At 43.9% G+C, this 20379-nt stretch overlaps 1 protein-coding gene across 1 annotated transcript in view; it reads right to left on the bottom strand.

Moving 5' to 3' along the window:
• The window catches only part of EMX1 (empty spiracles homeobox 1), an 82965-nt gene that overhangs the window by 55336 nt on the left and 7250 nt on the right, over nt 1–20379 (bottom strand). The gene's annotated exons all lie outside the window — the stretch shown is intronic.

Genomic DNA, 20379 nt, shown 5'->3' on the forward strand with positions numbered 1-20379 from the left:
CACTGTATGATGGTGCCCTCTGGTGACACACACTGTATGATGGTGCCCTCTGGTGACACACACTGTATGATGGTGCCCTCTGGTGACACACACTGTATGATGGTGCCCCCTGGTGACACACACTGTATGATGGTGCCCTCTGGTGACACACACTGTATGATGGTGCCCCCTGGTAACACACTATATGATGGTGCCCTCTGGTGACACACACTGTATGATGGTGCCCTCTGGTGACACACACTGTATGATGGTGCCCTCTGGTGACACACACTGTATGATGGTGCCCTCTGGTGACAGACACTGTATGATGGTGCCCCCTGGTAACACACACTGTATGATGGTGCCCCCTGGTAACACACTATATGATGGTGCCCTCTGGTGACACACACTGTATGATGGTGCCCTCTGGTGACACACACTGTATGATGGTGCCCTCTGGTAACACACTATATGATGGTGCCCTCTGGTGACACACACTGTATGATGGTGCCCTCTGGTGACACAGACTGTATGATGGTGCCCCCTGGTAACACACTATATGATGGTGCCCTCTGGTGACACACACTGTATGATGGTGCCCCCTGGTAACACACACTGTATGATGGTGCCCCCTGGTAACACACTATATGATGGTGCCCCCTGGTGACACACACTGTATGATGGTGCCCTCTGGTGACACACACTGTATGATGGTGCCCTCTGGTAACACACACTGTATGATGGTGCCCCCTGGTAACACTATATGATGGTGGCCTCTGGTGACACACACTGTATGATGGTGCCCTCTGGTGACACACACTGTATGATGGTGCCCTCTGGTAACACACACTGTATGATGGTGCCCCCTGGTAACACACTATATGATGGTGCCCTCTGGTGACACACACTGTATGATGGTGCCCTCTGGTAACACATTGTATGATGGTGCCCTCTGGTGACACACACTGTATGATGGTGCACTCTGGTGACACACACTGTATGATGGTGCCCTCTGGTAACACACACTGTATGATGGTGCCCCCTGGTAACACACTATATGATGGTGCCCTCTGGTGACACACACTGTATGATGGTGCCCCCTGGTAACACACTATATGATGGTGCACTCTGGTGACACACACTGTATGATGGTGCCCTCTGGTAACACACACTGTATGATGGTGCCCCCTGGTAACACACTATATGATGGTGGCCTCTGGTGACACACACTGTATGATGGTGCCCTCTGGTGACACACACTGTATGATGGTGCCCTCTGGTGACACACACTGTATGATGGTGCCCCCTGGTGACACACACTGTATGATGGTGCCCTCTGGTGACACACACTGTATGATGGTGCCCCCTGGTAACACACTATATGATGGTGCCCTCTGGTGACACACACTGTATGATGGTGCCCTCTGGTGACACACACTGTATGATGGTGCCCTCTGGTGACACACACTGTATGATGGTGCCCTCTGGTGACACACACTGTATGATGGTGCCCCCTGGTAACACACACTGTATGATGGTGCCCCCTGGTAACACACTATATGATGGTGCCCTCTGGTACACACACTGTATGATGGTGCCCTCTGGTGACACACACTGTATGATGGTGCCCTCTGGTAACACACTATATGATGGTGCCCTCTGGTGACACACACTGTATGATGGTGCCCTCTGGTGACACACACTGTATGATGGTGCCCCCTGGTAACACTATATGATGGTGCCCTCTGGTGACACACACTGTATGATGGTGCCCCCTGGTAACACACACTGTATGATGGTGCCCCCTGGTAACACACTATATGATGGTGCCCCCTGGTGACACACACTGTATGATGGTGCCCTCTGGTGACACACACTGTATGATGGTGCCCTCTGGTAACACACACTGTATGATGGTGCCCCCTGGTAACACACTATATGATGGTGGCCTCTGGTGACACACACTGTATGATGGTGCCCCCTGGTAACACACTATATGATGGTGGCCTCTGGTGACACACACTGTATGATGGTGCCCTCTGGTGACACACACTGTATGATGGTGCCCTCTGGTAACACACACTGTATGATGGTGCCCCCTGGTAACACACTATATGATGGTGCCCTCTGGTGACACACACTGTATGATGGTGCCCTCTGGTAACACACTGTATGATGGTGCCCTCTGGTGACACACACTGTATGATGGTGCCCTCTGGTGACACACACTGTATGATGGTGCCCTCTGGTAACACACACTGTATGATGGTGCCCCCTGGTAACACACTATATGATGGTGCCCTCTGGTGACACACACTGTATGATGGTGCCCCCTGGTAACACACTATATGATGGTGCACTCTGGTGACACACACTGTATGATGGTGCCCTCTGGTAACACACACTGTATGATGGTGCCCCCTGGTAACACACTATATGATGGTGGCCTCTGGTGACACACACTGTATGATGGTGCACTCTGGTGACACACACTGTATGATGGTGCCCCCTGGTAACACACTATATGATGGTGCCCTCTGGTGACACACACTGTATGATGGTGCCCTCTGGTAACACACTGTATGATGGTGCCCTCTGGTGACACACACTGTATGATGGTGCCCTCTGGTAACACACACTGTATGATGGTGCCCCCTGGTAACACACTATATGATGGTGCCCTCTGGTGACACACACTGTATGATGGTGCCCCCTGGTAACACACTATATGATGGTGCACTCTGGTGACACACACTGTATGATGGTGCCCTCTGGTGACACACACTGTATGATGGTGCCCTCTGGTGACACACACTGTATGATGGTGCCCCCTGGTGACACACACTGTATGATGGTGCCCTCTGGTAACACACTGTATGATGGTGCCCCCTGGTGACACACACTGTATGATGGTGCCCTCTGGTAACACACTGTATGATGGTGGCCTCTGGTGACACACACTATATGATGGTGCCCTCTGGTGACACACACTGTATGATGGTGCCCCCTGGTAACACACTATATGATGGTGCACTCTGGTGACACACACTGTATGATGGTGCCCTCTGGTGACACACACTGTATGATGGTGCCCTCTGGTGACACACACTGTATGATGGTGCCCTCTGGTGACACACACTGTATGATGGTGGCCTCTGGTGACACACACTGTATGATGGTGCCCCCTGGTAACACACACTGTATGATGGTGCCCCCTGGTAACACACTATATGATGGTGCCCTCTGGTGACACACACTGTATGATGGTGCCCTCTGGTGACACACACTATATGATGGTGCCCTCTGGTGACACACACTGTATGATGGTGCCCTCTGGTAACACACTGTATGATGGTGCCCTCTGGTGACACACACTATATGATGGTGCCCTCTGGTGACACACACTGTATGATGGTGCCCCCTGGTAACACACTATATGATGGTGCCCCCTGGTGACACACACTGTATGATGGTGCCCTCTGGTGACACACACTGTATGATGGTGCCCCCTGGTAACACACTATATGATGGTGCCCCCTGGTGACACACACTGTATGATGGTGCCCTCTGGTGACACACACTGTATGATGGTGCCCTCTGGTAACACACACTGTATGATGGTGCCCTCTGGTGACACACACTGTATGATGGTGCACTCTGGTGACACACACTGTATGATGGTGCCCCCTGGTAACACACTATATGATGGTGCCCTCTGGTGACACACACTGTATGATGGTGCCCCCTGGTAACACACTATATGATGGTGCACTCTGGTGACACACACTGTATGATGGTGCCCTCTGGTAACACACACTGTATGATGGTGCCCCCTGGTAACACACTATATGATGGTGGCCTCTGGTGACACACACTGTATGATGGTGCCCTCTGGTGACACACACTGTATGATGGTGCCCTCTGGTGACACACACTGTATGATGGTGCCCCCTGGTGACACACACTGTATGATGGTGCCCTCTGGTGACACACACTGTATGATGGTGCCCCCTGGTAACACACTATATGATGGTGCCCTCTGGTGACACACACTGTATGATGGTGCCCTCTGGTGACACACACTGTATGATGGTGCCCTCTGGTGACACACACTGTATGATGGTGCCCCCTGGTGACACACACTGTATGATGGTGCCCTCTGGTGACACACACTGTATGATGGTGCCCCCTGGTAACACACTATATGATGGTGCCCTCTGGTGACACACACTGTATGATGGTGCCCTCTGGTGACACACACTGTATGATGGTGCCCCCTGGTAACACACACTGTATGATGGTGCCCCCTGGTAACACTATATGATGGTGCCCTCTGGTGACACACACTGTATGATGGTGCCCTCTGGTGACACACACTGTATGATGGTGCCCTCTGGTAACACACTATATGATGGTGCCCTCTGGTGACACACACTGTATGATGGTGCCCTCTGGTGACACACACTGTATGATGGTGCCCCCTGGTAACACACTATATGATGGTGCCCTCTGGTGACACACACTGTATGATGGTGCCCCCTGGTAACACACACTGTATGATGGTGCCCCCTGGTAACACACTATATGATGGTGCCCCCTGGTGACACACACTGTATGATGGTGCCCTCTGGTGACACACACTGTATGATGGTGCCCTCTGGTAACACACACTGTATGATGGTGCCCCCTGGTAACACACTATATGATGGTGGCCTCTGGTGACACACACTGTATGATGGTGCCCTCTGGTGACACACACTGTATGATGGTGCCCTCTGGTAACACACACTGTATGATGGTGCCCCCTGGTAACACACTATATGATGGTGCCCTCTGGTGACACACACTGTGATGGTGCCCTCTGGTAACACACTGTATGATGGTGCCCTCTGGTGACACACACTGTATGATGGTGCCCCCTGGTGACACACACTGTATGATGGTGCCCTCTGGTGACACACACTGTATGATGGTGCCCTCTGGTAACACACTGTATGATGGTGCCCCCTGGTGACACACACTGTATGATGGTGGCCTCTGGTGACACACACTGTATGATGGTGCCCCCTGGTAACACACTATATGATGGTGCACTCTGGTGACACACACTGTATGATGGTGCCCTCTGGTGACACACACTGTATGATGGTGCCCTCTGGCAGTGCCCCGGTTGCCCTCTCGCCCACCCTCGCTCTCCTCCCGGGCACGGACGCGTTTTCTCCCCGGTAATGAGGCAGGGAGGTGATTACCGGGTACTGTGGAATAATTCGCAGCTCCCGGGATTGTAATGACGCGCAGGTCACATCCAGCAGCTGGACGAGGACTACAAGCCCCAGCTTGCGGCCGCTGACATTAACCATTCATCTGCTGGGACACAGGAATAAATCTCCGCGGCAATGATCCCCGCAGACATCGGGGGCAGGGTGGGCGGTCACTCTCTGCACCGTCAGCCCCGATATAACGCGCACAGTCTACAGCCTCACTGCACGGTCACATCTCCGGGGGTCAGTCCGTCCTGCGCCCCGGTGTGTGCGGTGCAGATCCCGGCAGCGGCCATCAGCAGGAGGGCTCTCCCCTCTCTATAGGGCGCAATCACCTCGTTATAACCGGGACCGGGGCTTCCTCCAAACAGTGTTATCAATGAGGCAGAGAATTCCCACATTGCGGTTATAGCCTGATGTCCGGCACCATGGCGGCTTCAGCTGCATGTATCAGTCTTGGATTTGTTATTTGTTCTAGAAGGGTCAGAAAATGATTACATCGTATCGTCATCTTCTTATAACTAGTAGTATAAATTAAGTAGTATTATCATCATTATTATTATCATTATTATTATCATCATCATTATTATTATTTTGTCCTTCAGATAAGCTGCAGGCACGTTACTGTTACTTTTAATATTTTTCTCATAGTTATACGTTCATTTGTGGAAAGAAGTTTGCCGAACTATTTTTAACTAATACTACTATTACTAATTTTAAATGAATTGCTAATTTATTATTATTATTATTATTATTATGAAGGAGAAGGAGATCATCATTCTTTGCTGTGCTGAGTGGTTGGAGCTGCAGGATGATTTCACCTGGATGCCTTCATTGCTATGAACACCTTATTATAGTAATCGGATTATTATTATCGTTGTTATTATTATTATTATTGCTGTTATTGTGGCTTCTCCGCAGGCCAGGACTCCAGTGATGAGGACCCCGCTGGGAGGATGGGGGTCGTGCTCCTCACTGTCCTTATTACTATCAGGGGGGGAGAAGCTGCAGGACATCGTCACCTTCTTCATTCCTTTTATTACTATTATCGGATATTATTTATCGACAATCAATACAAATAAACATGAAACTTTCTCCTTCTTTAGTTGTGGTCCCAGGAGGCTGCGATGAGACCCGCACTGCGGCACTAAAGGCGCCTCCATCTGCGGAGACACTAAAGGCGCCTCCATCTGCGGAGACACTAAAGGCGCCTCCATCTGCGGAGACACTAAAGGCGCCTCCATCTGCGGAGACACTAAAGGCGCCTCCATCTGCGGAGACACTAAAGGCGCCTCCATCTGCGGAGACACTAAAGGCGCCTCCATCTGCGGAGACACTAAAGGCGCCTCCATCTGCGGAGCTGCTGGGCCGAGGGTTCGCAATATAGAACTAGAGCAAAGAACAAGAAAGTAACGATCATAGATGGGAAAAGTGCAGCTGTCGGCCACAGTCGTTATGGAGAAGAGAAAAAGCAAAGATTCTCCCCAACATTATATTATTATTATTACTATTATCAGTATTATTATTATTATCAGTATTGTTATTATTATTATCTATTTTTTTTATTTATCTAATCGTAATTAATATTAACATGAATATGAATGTGAAGACTAACACCTCGCTCTTGTTACTGCTCTTTACAGTGATATTATATAATGTGGCATTTAGGGATGATCAGATTATTGTTATTATTATTGTTATTATTATTATTAATTTATAAGATCACTATTATTTGCTCTGCATTCAGTCGGGTGTTACATTTGCTTTTATTTCTGTACATTATATAATAAATCTGATGAATCCAGATTGAGAAATACATCTGTGAATCAGCAAAAAGTCCATCCTGCCAGAGAATCTAGGAATCGACGAGGATCCGAGGAGGAAATCTGGACAGAAGACAATGATTATAACTAGGGGTGTCTCTATGATTGTAACTGGTGGTGACATTATGTATGGTTATAATGTCACCAGCTAATAAATTAATAGATACAACCACACATAATGTCACCATCTAATAAATTAAGATACAACCATATATAATGTCACCAGCTAATAAATGAATAGAGACAACCATATATAATGTCCCCATCTAATAAATGAATAGATACAACCACACATAATGTCACCATCTAATAAATGAATAGAGATAACCATATAATGTCACCATCTAATAAATGAATAGATACAACCACACATAATGTCACCATCTAATAAATTAATAGATACAACCACACATGTCACCATCTAATAAATGAATAGAGATAACCATATAATGTCACCATCTAATAAATTAATAGATACAACCACACATAATGTCACCATCTAATAAATGAATAGATACAACCACACATAATGTCACCATCTAATAAATGAATAGAGATAACCATATAATGTCACCATCTAATAAATTAATAGATACAACCACACATAATGTCACCATCTAATAAATTAAGATACAACCATATATAATGTCACCAGCTAATAAATGAATAGAGACAACCATATATAATGTCCCCATCTAATAAATGAATAGATACAACCACACATAATGTCACCATCTAATAAATGAATAGAGATAACCATATAATGTCACCATCTAATAAATGAATAGATACAACCACACATAATGTCACCATCTAATAAATTTAATAGATACAACCACACATGTCACCATCTAATAAATGAATAGAGATAACCATATAATGTCACCATCTAATAAATTAATAGATACAACCACACATAATGTCACCATCTAATAAATGAATAGATACAACCACACATAATGTCACCATCTAATAAATTAATAGATATAACCACACACAATGTCACCATCTAATAAATTAATAGAGACAACCACACATAATGTCACCATCTAATAAATTAATATAGACAACTATATATAATGTCACCATCTAATAAATTAAGATACAGCCATATATAATGTCCCCAGCTAATAAATGAATAGATACAACCATATATAATGTCACCAGCTAATAAATTAATAGATACAAACACACATAATGTCACCATCTAATAAATTATTTGATACAACCATATATGTCACCAGCTAATAAATGAATAGATACAACCATATATAATATCACCATCTAATAAATTAATAGAGACAACTATATATAATGTCACCATCTAATAAATTAATAGAGACAACTATATATAATGTCACCATCTAATAAATTAAGATACAACCATATATAATGTCACCATCTAATAAATGAATAGATACAACCATATATAATGTCACCATCTAATAAATTAATAGAGATAACCACATATAATGTCACCAGCTAATAAATTAATAGATACAAACACACATAATGTCACCATCTAATAAATTATTTGATACAACCATATATAATGTCACCAGCTAATAAATTAATAGAGATAACCATATAATGTCACCATCTAATAAATTAATAGATACAACCACACATAATGTCACCATCTAATAAATTAAGATACAACCATATATAATGTCACCAGCTAATAAATGAATAGAGACAACCATATATAATGTCCCCATCTAATAAATGAATAGATACAACCACACATAATGTCACCATCTAATAAATGAATAGATACAACCACACATAATGTCACCATCTAATAAATGAATAGAGATAACCATATAATGTCACCATCTAATAAATGAATAGATACAACCACACATAATGTCACCATCTAATAAATTAATAGATACAACCACACATGTCACCATCTAATAAATGAATAGAGATAACCATATAATGTCACCATCTAATAAATTAATAGATACAACCACACATAATGTCACCATCTAATAAATGAATAGATACAACCACACATAATGTCACCATCTAATAAATTAATAGATACAACCACACATAATGTCACCATCTAATAAATTAATAGATACAACCACACATAATGTCACCATCTAATAAATTAATAGATACAACCACACACAATGTCACCATCTAATAAATTAATAGAGACAACCACACATAATGTCACCATCTAATAAATTAATATAGACAACTATATATAATGTCACCATCTAATAAATTAAGATACAGCCATATATAATGTCCCCAGCTAATAAATGAATAGATACAACCATATATAATGTCACCAGCTAATAAATTAATAGATACAAACACACATAATGTCACCATCTAATAAATTATTTGATACAACCATATATGTCACCAGCTAATAAATGAATAGATACAACCATATATAATATCACCATCTAATAAATTAATAGAGACAACTATATATAATGTCACCATCTAATAAATTAATAGAGACAACTATATATAATGTCACCATCTAATAAATTAAGATACAACCATATATAATGTCACCATCTAATAAATGAATAGATACAACCATATATAATGTCACCATCTAATAAATTAATAGAGATAACCACATATAATGTCACCAGCTAATAAATTAATAGATACAAACACACATAATGTCACCATCTAATAAATTATTTGATACAACCATATATAATGTCACCAGCTAATAAATGAATAGATACAACCATATATAATGTCACCATCTAATAAATTAAGATACAACCATATATAATGTCCCCAGCTAATAAATGAATAGATACAACCATATATAATGTCACCAGCTAATAAATGAATAGATACAACCATATATAATGTCACCAGCTAATAAATTAAGATACAACCATATATAATGTCCCCAGCTAATAAATGAATAGATACAACCATATATAATGTCACCAGCTAATAAATGAATAGATACAAACACACATAATGTCACCATCTAATAAATTAATAGATACAACCATATATAATGTCACCAGCTAATAAATGAATAGATACAACCATATATAATGTCACCATCTAATAAATTAAAAGAGATAACCACACATAATGTCACCACCAGATACAATGATAGATATATACGGTTATACCTAGGACTGTATCTGGACATGATATCTGGGATTATTACATTGTATCTGTAGTAATATTATTTAGTATCTAATCTTATAGGATTACATTGTATCTGCACTGATGGCACATTGTACACTGTAGTGAGACCTGAGATATTTCCCCACAGTATCTGAACCTGAGTCTGGACAATGTATCCAAGATTATATCTTGTGGTGTCATTATATATATATATGATTATATCTTGTGGTGTCATTATATATATATGATTATATCTTGTGGTGTCATTATATATATGATTATATCTTGTGGTGACATTATATATATAATATCTTGTGGTGACATTATATATATGATTATATCTTGTGGTGTCATTATATATATGATTATATCTTGTGGTGACATTATATATAAGATTATATCTTGTGGTGTCATTATATATATGATTATATCTTGTGGTGTCATTATATATATAATTATATCTGGTGGTGACATAATATATATATGATTATATCTTGTGGTGTCATTATATATATAATTATATCTTGTGGTGTCATTATATATATGATTATATCTTGTGCTATCATTATATATATGATTATATCTTGTGGTGACATTATATATATGATTATATCTTGTGGTGACATTATATATATATGATTATATCTTGTGGTGACATTATATATATATATAATATCTTGTGGTGACATTATATATATGATTATATCTTGTGGTGTCATTATATATATATGATTATATCTTGTGGTGACATTATATATATATGATTATATCTTGTGGTGACATTATATATATGATTATATCTTGTGGTGACATTATATATATGATTATATCTTGTGGTGTCATTATATATATGATTATATCTGGTGGTGTCATTATATATATAATTATATCTTGTGGTGTCATTATATATATGATTATATCTTGTGGTGCCATTATATATGATTATATCTGGTGGTGTCATTATATATATAATTATATCTTGTGGTGTCATTATATATATGATTATATCTTGTGTATATATGATTATATCTTGTGGTGTCATAATATATATATGATTATATCTTGTGGTATCATTATATATATTATATCTTGTGGTATCATTATATATATATGATTATATCTTGTGGTGTCATTATATATATGATTATATCTTGTGGTGTCATTATATATATTATTATATCTTGTGGTGTCATTATATATATAATTATATCTTGTGGTGACATTATATATATGATTATATCTTGTGGTATCATTATATATATGATTATATCTTCTGCTGTCATTATATATATGATTATATCTTGTGGTGTCATTATGTGTGACTGCAGGAAACTCTGGTGGAATAACATACAGAGGCGCCAGGGCACAATTATACCCACTGGTGCAGCATTATACAGAGGTGCCAGGGCACAATTATACCCACTGGTGCAGCATTATACAGAGGTGCCAGGGCACAATTTTACCCACTGGTGCAGCATTATACAGAGGAACCAGGGCACATTTATACCCACTGGTGCAGCATTATACAGAGGTGCCAGGACATAATTATACCCACTGGTGCAGCATTATACAGAGGTGCCAGGGCACAATTTTACCCACTGGTGCAGCATTATACAGAGTAGCCAGGGCACAATTATACCCACTGGTGCAGCATTATACAGAGGTGCCAGGGCACAATTATACCCACTGGTGCAGCATTATACAGAGGTGCCAGGGCACAATTTTACCCACTGGTGCAGCATTATACAGAGGAACCAGGGCACATTTATACCCACTGGTGCAGCATTATACAGAGGTGCCAGGACATAATTATACCCACTGGTGCAGCATTATACAGAGGTGCCAGGGCACAATTATACACACTGGTGCAGCATTATACAGAGGTGCCAGGGCACAATTATATCCACTGGTGCAGCTTTATACAGAGGTGCCAGGGCACAATTATATCCACTGGTGCAGCATTATACAGAGGTGCCAGGGCACAATTTTACCCACTGGTGCAGCATTATACAGAGGTGCCAGGGCACAATTATACACACTGGTGCAGCATTATACAGAGGTGCCAGGGCACAATTTTACCCACTGGTGCAGCATTATACAGAGGTGCCAGGGCACAATTATACACACTGGTGCAGCATTATACAGAGGTGCCAGGGCACAATTATATCCACTGGTGCAGCTTTATACAGAGGTGCCAGGGCACAATTATATCCACTGGTGCAGCATTATACAGAGGTGCCAGGGCACAATTATACCCGCTGGTGCAGCATTATACAGAGGTGCCAGGGCACAATTATACCCACTGGTGCAGCATTATACAGAGGAACCAGGGCACATTTATACCCACTGGTGCAGCATTATACAGAGGTGCCAGGACATAATTATACCCACTGGTGCAGCATTATACAGAGGTGCCAGGGCACAATTTTACCCACTGGTGCAGCATTATACAGAGGTGCCAGGGCACAATTATACACACTGGTGCAGCATTATACAGAGGTGCCAGGGCACAATTATATCCACTGGTGCAGCTTTATACAGAGGTGCCAGGGCACAATTATATCCACTGGTGCAGCATTATACAGAGGTGCCAGGGCACAATTATACCCGCTGGTGCAGCATTATACAGAGGTGCCAGGGCACAATTATACCCACTGGTGCAGCATTATACAGAGAAGCCAGGGCACAATTATACCCACTGATGCAGCATTATACAGAGATACCAGGGCACAATTATACCCACTGGTGCAGCATTATACAGAGATACCAGGGCACATTTATACCCACTGGTGCAGCATTATACAGAGGTGCCAGGACATAATTATACCCACTGGTGCAGCATTATACAGAGGTGCCAGGGCACAATTTTACCCACTGGTGCAGCATTATACAGAGGTGCCAGGGCACAATTATACCCACTGGTGCAGCATTATACAGAGGTGCCAGGGCACAATTATATCCACTGGTGCAGCATTATACAGAGGTGCCAGGGCACAATTATACCCACTGGTGCAGCATTATACAGAGGTGCCAGGGCACAATTATATCCACTGGTGCAGCATTATACAGAGGTGCCAGGGCACAATTATACCCACTGGTGCAGCTTTATACAGAGGTGCCAGGGCACAATTATATCCACTGGTGCAGCTTTATACAGAGGTGCCAGGGCACAATTATACCCACTGGTGCAGCATTATACAGAGATACCAGGGAACAATTATACCCACTGGTGCAGCATTATACAGAGGTGCCAGGACACAATTATACCCACTGGTGCAGCATTATACAGAGGTGCCAGGGCACAATTATACCCACTGGTGCAGCATTATACAGAGATACCAGGGCACAATTATACCCACTGGTGCAGCATTATACAGAGGTGCCAGGACACAATTATACCCACTGGTGCAGCATTATACAGAGGTGCCAGGGCACAATTATATCCACTGGTCCAGCATTATACAGAGGTGCCAGGGCACAGTTATACCCACTGGTGCAGCATTATACAGAGGTGCCAGGGCACAATTATACCCACTGGTGCAGCATTATACAGAGGTGCCAGGGCACAATTATACCCACTGGTGCAGCATTATACAGAGGTGCCAGGGCACAATTATACCCACTGATGCAGCATTATACAGAGATACCAGGGCACAATTATACCCACTGGTGCAGCATTATACAGAGGTGCCAGGGCACAATTTTACCCACTGGTGCAGCATTATACAGAGGTGCCAGGGCACAATTATACCCACTGGTGCAGCATTATACAGAGGTGCCAGGGCACAATTATATCCACTGGTGCAGCTTTATACAGAGGTGCCAGGGCACAATTATACCCACTGGTGCAGCATTATACAGAGGTGCCAGGGCCCAATTATACCCACTGGTGCAGCATTATACATAGGTGCCAGGGCACAATTATACCCACTGGTGCAGCATTATACAGAGGTGCCAGGGCACAATTATACCCACTGGTCCAGCATTATACAGAGATACCAGGGCACAATTATACCCACTGGTGCAGCATTATACAGAGGTGCCAGGACACAATTATACCCACTGGTGCAGCATTATACAGAGGTGCCAGGGCACAATTATACCCACTGGTGCAGCATTATACAGAGGTGCCAGGGCACAATTATACCCACTGCTGCAGCATTATACAGAGGTGCCAGGGCACAATTATACCCACTGGTGCAGCATTATACAGATGTGCCAGGGCACAATTATACCCACTGGTGCAGCTTGATACAGAGGTGCCAGGGCACAATTATACCCACTGGTGCAGCATTATACAGAGGCGCCAGGGCACAATTATACCCACTGGTGCAGCATTATACAGAGGTGCCAGGACACAATTATACCCACTGGTGCAGCATTATACAGATGTGCCAGGGCACAATTATACCCACTGGTGCAGCTTTATACAGAGGTGCCAGGGCACAATTATACCCACTGGTGCAGCATTATACATAGGTTCCAGGGCACAATTATACCCACTGGTGCAGCATTATACAGAGGTGCCAGGGCACAATTATACCCACTGGTGCAGCATTATACATAGGTGCCAGGGCACAATTATACCCACTGGTGCAGCATTATACAGAGGTGCCAGGGCACAATTATATCCACTGGTGCAGCATTATACAGAGGTGCCAGGGCACAATTATACCCACTGGTGCAGCATTATACAGAGGTGCCAGGACACAATTATACTCACTGGTCCAGCATTATACAGAGGTGCCAGGACACAATTATACCCTCTGGTGCAGCATTATACAGAGGTGCCAGGGCACAATTATACCCACTGGTGCAGCATTATACAGAGATACCAGGGCACAATTATACCCACTGGCGCAGCATTATACAGAGATACCAGGACATAATTATACCCACTGGTGCAGCATTATACAGAGGTGCCAGGGCACAATTATATCCACTGGTCCAGCATTATACAGAGGTGCCAGGGCACAGTTATACCCACTGGTGCAGCATTATACAGAGATACCAGGGAACAATTATACCCACTGGTGCAGCATTATACAGAGGTGCCAGGGCACAATTATACCCACTGATGCAGCATTATACAGAGATACCAGGACACAATTATACCGACTGGTGCAGCATTATAGAGAGGTGCCAGGACACAATTATACCCACTGGTGCAGCATTATACAGAGGTGCCAGGGCACAATTATACCCACTGATGCAGCATTATACAGAGGTTCCAGGGCACAATTATACCCACTGGTGCAGCATTATATAGAGGTGCCAGGGCACAATTATACCCACTGCTGCAGCATTATACAGAGGTGCCAGGGCACAATTATACCCACTGGTGCAGCATTATACAGATGTGCCAGGGCACAATTATACCCACTGGTGCAGCTTTATACAGAGGTGCCAGGGCCCAATTATATCCACTGGTGCAGCATTATACATAGGTTCCAGGGCACAATTATACCCACTGGTGCAGCATTATACAGAGGTGCCAGGGCCCAATTATACCCACTGGTGCAGCATTATACAGAGGTGCCAGGGCACAATTATACCCACTGGTGCAGCATTATACAGAGGTGCCAGGGCACAATTATACTCACTGGTCCAGCATTATACAGAGGTGCCAGGACACAATTATACCAACTGGTGCAGCATTATACAGAGGTGCCAGGGCACAATTATACCCACTGGTGCAGCATTATACAGAGATACCAGGGCACAATTATACCCACTGGTGCAGCATTATAGAGAGGCGCCAGGGCACAATTATACCCACTGGTGCAGCATTATAGAGAGGTGCCAGGACACAATTACACCCACTGGTGCAGCATTATACAGAGATACCAGGACACAATTATACCCACTGGTGCAGCATTATACAGAGGTGCCAGGGCACAATTATACTCACTGGTCCAGCATTATACAGAGGTGCCAGGACACAATTATACCCACTGGTGCAGCATTATACAGAGGTGCCAGGGCACAATTATACCCACTGGTGCAGCATTATACAGAGATACCAGGGCACAATTATACCCACTGGTGCAGCATTATAGAGAGGCGCCAGGGCACAATTATACCCACTGGTGCAGCATTATACAGAGGTGCCAGGGCACAATTATACCCACTGGTGCAGCATTATACAGAGGCGCCAGGGCACAATTATACCCACTGATGCAGCATTATACAGAGGTGCCAGGGCACAATTATACCCACTGGTGCAGCATTATACAGAGGCGCCAGGACACAATTATACCCACTGGTGCAGCATTATACAGAGGTGCCAGGGCACAATTATACCCACTGGTGCAGCATTATACAGAGGTGCCAGGGCACAATTATACCCACTGCTGCAGCATTATACAGAGGTGCCAGGGCACAATTATACCCACTGGTGCAGCATTATACAGATGTGCCAGGGCACAATTATACCCACTGGTGCAGCTTTATACAGAGGTGCCAGGGCACAATTATACCCACTGGTGCAGCATTATACAGAGGTGTCAGGACACAATTATACCCACTGGTGCAGCATTATACAGATGTGCCAGGGCACAATTATACCCACTGGTGCAGCTTTATACAGAGGTGCCAGGGCACAATTATACCCACTGGTGCAGCATTATACATAGGTTCCAGGGCACAATTATACCCACTGGTGCAGCATTATACAGAGGTGCCAGGGCCCAATTATACCCACTGGTGCAGCATTATACAGAGATCCCAGGGCACAATTATACCCACTGGTGCAGCATTATAGAGAGGCGCCAGGGCACAGTTATACCCACTGGTGCAGCATTATACAGAGGTGCCAGGACACAATTATACCCACTGGTGCAGCATTATACAGAGATACCAGGACACAATTATACCCACTGGTCCAGCATTATACATATGTGCCAGGACACAATTATACCCACTGGTGCAGCATTATAGAGAGGTGCCAGGACACAATTATACCCACTGGTGCAGCATTATACAGAGGTGCCAGGGCACAATTATACCCACTGGTGCAGCATTATACAGAGGTGCCAGGGCACAATTATACCCACTGGTGCAGCATTATACAGAGGTGCCAGGGCACAATTATACCCACTGGTGCAGCATTATACAGAGATACCAGGGCACAATTATACCCACTGGTGCAGCATTATAGAGAGGTGCCAGGGCACAATTATACCCACTGGTGCCGCATTATACAGAGGTGCCAGGGCACAATTATACCCACTGGTGCAGCATTATACAGAGGAACCAGGGCACAATTATACCCACTGGTGCAGCATTATACATAGGTGCCAGGGCACAGTTATACCCACTGGTGCAGCATTATACAGAGGTGCCAGGGCACAATTATACCCACTGGTGCAGCATTATACAGAGGAACCAGGGCACAATTATACCCACTGGTGCAGCATTATACATAGGTGCCAGGGCACAATTATACCCACTGGTGCAGCATTATACAGAGGTGCCAGGACACAATTATACCCACTGGTGCAGCATTATACAGAGGAACCAGGGCACAATTATACCCACTGGTGCAGCATTATACAGAGGTGCCAGAGCACAATTATACCCACTGGTGCAGCATTATACAGAGGTGCCAGGGCACAATTATACCCACTGGTGCAGCATTATACAGAGGAACCAGGGCACAATTATACCCACTGGTGCAGCATTATACATAGGTGCCAGGGCACAATTATACCCACTGGTGCAGCATTATACAGAGGTGCCAGGACACAATTATACCCACTGGTGCAGCATTATACAGAGGAACCAGGGCACAATTATACCCACTGGTGCAGCATTATACAGAGGTGCCAGAGCACAATTATACCCACTGGTGCAGCATTATACAGAGGTGCCAGGACACAATTATACCCACTGGTGCAGCATTATACAGAGGTGCCAGGGCACAATTATACCCACTGGTGCAGCATTATACAGAGATACCAGGGCACAATTATGCCCACTGGTGCAGCATTATACAGAGATACCAGGGCACAGTTATACCCACTGGTGCAGCATTATACAGAGATACCAGGGCACAATTATACCCACTGGTACAGCATTATAATAGTAATTGTAATAAACAACTTCAGTAATAAACTATCTGCTCAACATAGCTGCACCAATAAATATGTATGAGCTGACAACCTCTATACAGTGGACAGATCATTGGCAGCTCTGACCAATCACTGAGGCCAAATCATCACCCAGTTATCTGTATTCATCAGTCAGTGATGATTACTAATCACTCATACATATGCACTAATCAGCCAGACATCACCCACATCACTGAGCTCATCGCCCTCATACACATGCCCATCACCCACATCCATGGGCCCATCACCCTCATGCATGTGTCAATCTACTACATCACTGTGCCCATCACCCACATCTATGTGCCCATCAACCTCATGCATGTGTCCATCACCCACATCCCTGTGCCCATCGCCCACATCCCTGTGCCCATCACCCACATCCCTGTGCTCATCACCCACATCCCTGTGCCCATCACCCACATCTTGTGCCCATCACCCACATCCCTGTGCCCATCACCCACATCCCTGTGCCCGTCACCCACATCTATGTGCTCATCAACCTCATGCATGTGTCCATCACCCACATCCCTGTGCCCATCACCCACATCTATGTGCTCATCACCCACATCCCTGTGCCCATCACCCACATCCCTGTGCCCATCACCCACATCCCTGTGCTCATCACCCACATCCCTGTGCCCATCACCCACATCCCTGTGCCCATCACCCACATCCCTGTGCCCGTCACCCACATCCCTGTGCCCATCACCCACATCCCTGTGCCCGTCACCCACATCCATGTGCCCATCACCCACATCCCTGTGCCCGTCACCCACATCCATGTGCCCATCACCCACATCCCTGTGCCCGTCACCCACATCTATGTGCTCATCACCCACATCCCTGTGCCCATCACCCACATCCCTGTGCCCATCACCCACATCCCTCTGCCCATCACCCACATCCCTCTGCCCATCACCCACATCCCTGTGCCCATCACCCTCATACAAGGGCTCATTTTCTATCGGTAGTTATTGGTCAGTGATAGACTTGCAGTAATGAAGTATGCCCTCATCACCCATAGACACGCATCCTTCAGCCATGGATATACCATCATCAATACCTGGCCATTATCCGTGGATATGTACTCATCAGTCATAAACACGCACCATCACCCACCTCTACCATCACCCATGGTGTGCGCTCATCATCTGCACACGTTACCGACAGCCCGACATCTTCTCATCACTCATAGATTTGTATTAATTACTCCTGGTCACGTGCAGACCAGCTGCCGAATCCCCCCCATGTCCGGGCACAGCTATCAGCAGGACACGGGGGTCCCAGGCTGAAGCTGCGGCCCCCAGGACAATGATGGCTGCTCGTCATCATCCCAGAGAGGAGTCAGCGGGAGAACAGTGAGGAGGGGGAGCGGCCGGGGGCACGACCACCGCCATCATCATCAGCGCAAGGCGGCCTCCATCCGACCCCCTCATTATACCCCAATAACTGATCACAGCCCACTAATGAGAAGTGCGGACTCCCGGGGACACGGACACGGAGGAGTGATAGAAAGAGCTAGAAATGATGAGAGTGACTGATGAGCAATGGCTGATTATATCACCGATGGCCGGAGATCAATAATAACAATCATCATCATTATCACCAATAACAATAATATTTAGGTTTCAATATTTTAATTCGAAATTTCCACTAAGAGCCAAAAAACAAATGTACAGTACAGTCTGCTCCACTGTGTGTATATCACGTATTCTATCTAATGTATCTATTATGTATCTATCTATATATTATCTATTATGTATCTATCTATTATCTATCTATTACCTATCTATCTATTATCTATCATCTGTCTATTATCTATCTAATGTAGCTATTATCTATTTATTATCTATGTGTCTATTATCTATCTATTATCTATTATCTGTCTTTTATCTATCTATGTATTTATTATATATTATCTATCTATTATCTATTATATATCTATATATTATCTATTATCTATTATCTATCTATTATCTATCTATAATCTATTATCTATCTACTGTATGTATTTATTATATATTATCTATCTATTATCTATATATTATCTATCTATCTATTATCTGTTTATCTATT

The sequence above is a fragment of the Ranitomeya variabilis genome, chromosome 1, assembly GCF_051348905.1.
Source record: "Ranitomeya variabilis isolate aRanVar5 chromosome 1, aRanVar5.hap1, whole genome shotgun sequence".
Taxonomy (NCBI): Eukaryota; Metazoa; Chordata; class Amphibia; order Anura; family Dendrobatidae; genus Ranitomeya; species Ranitomeya variabilis.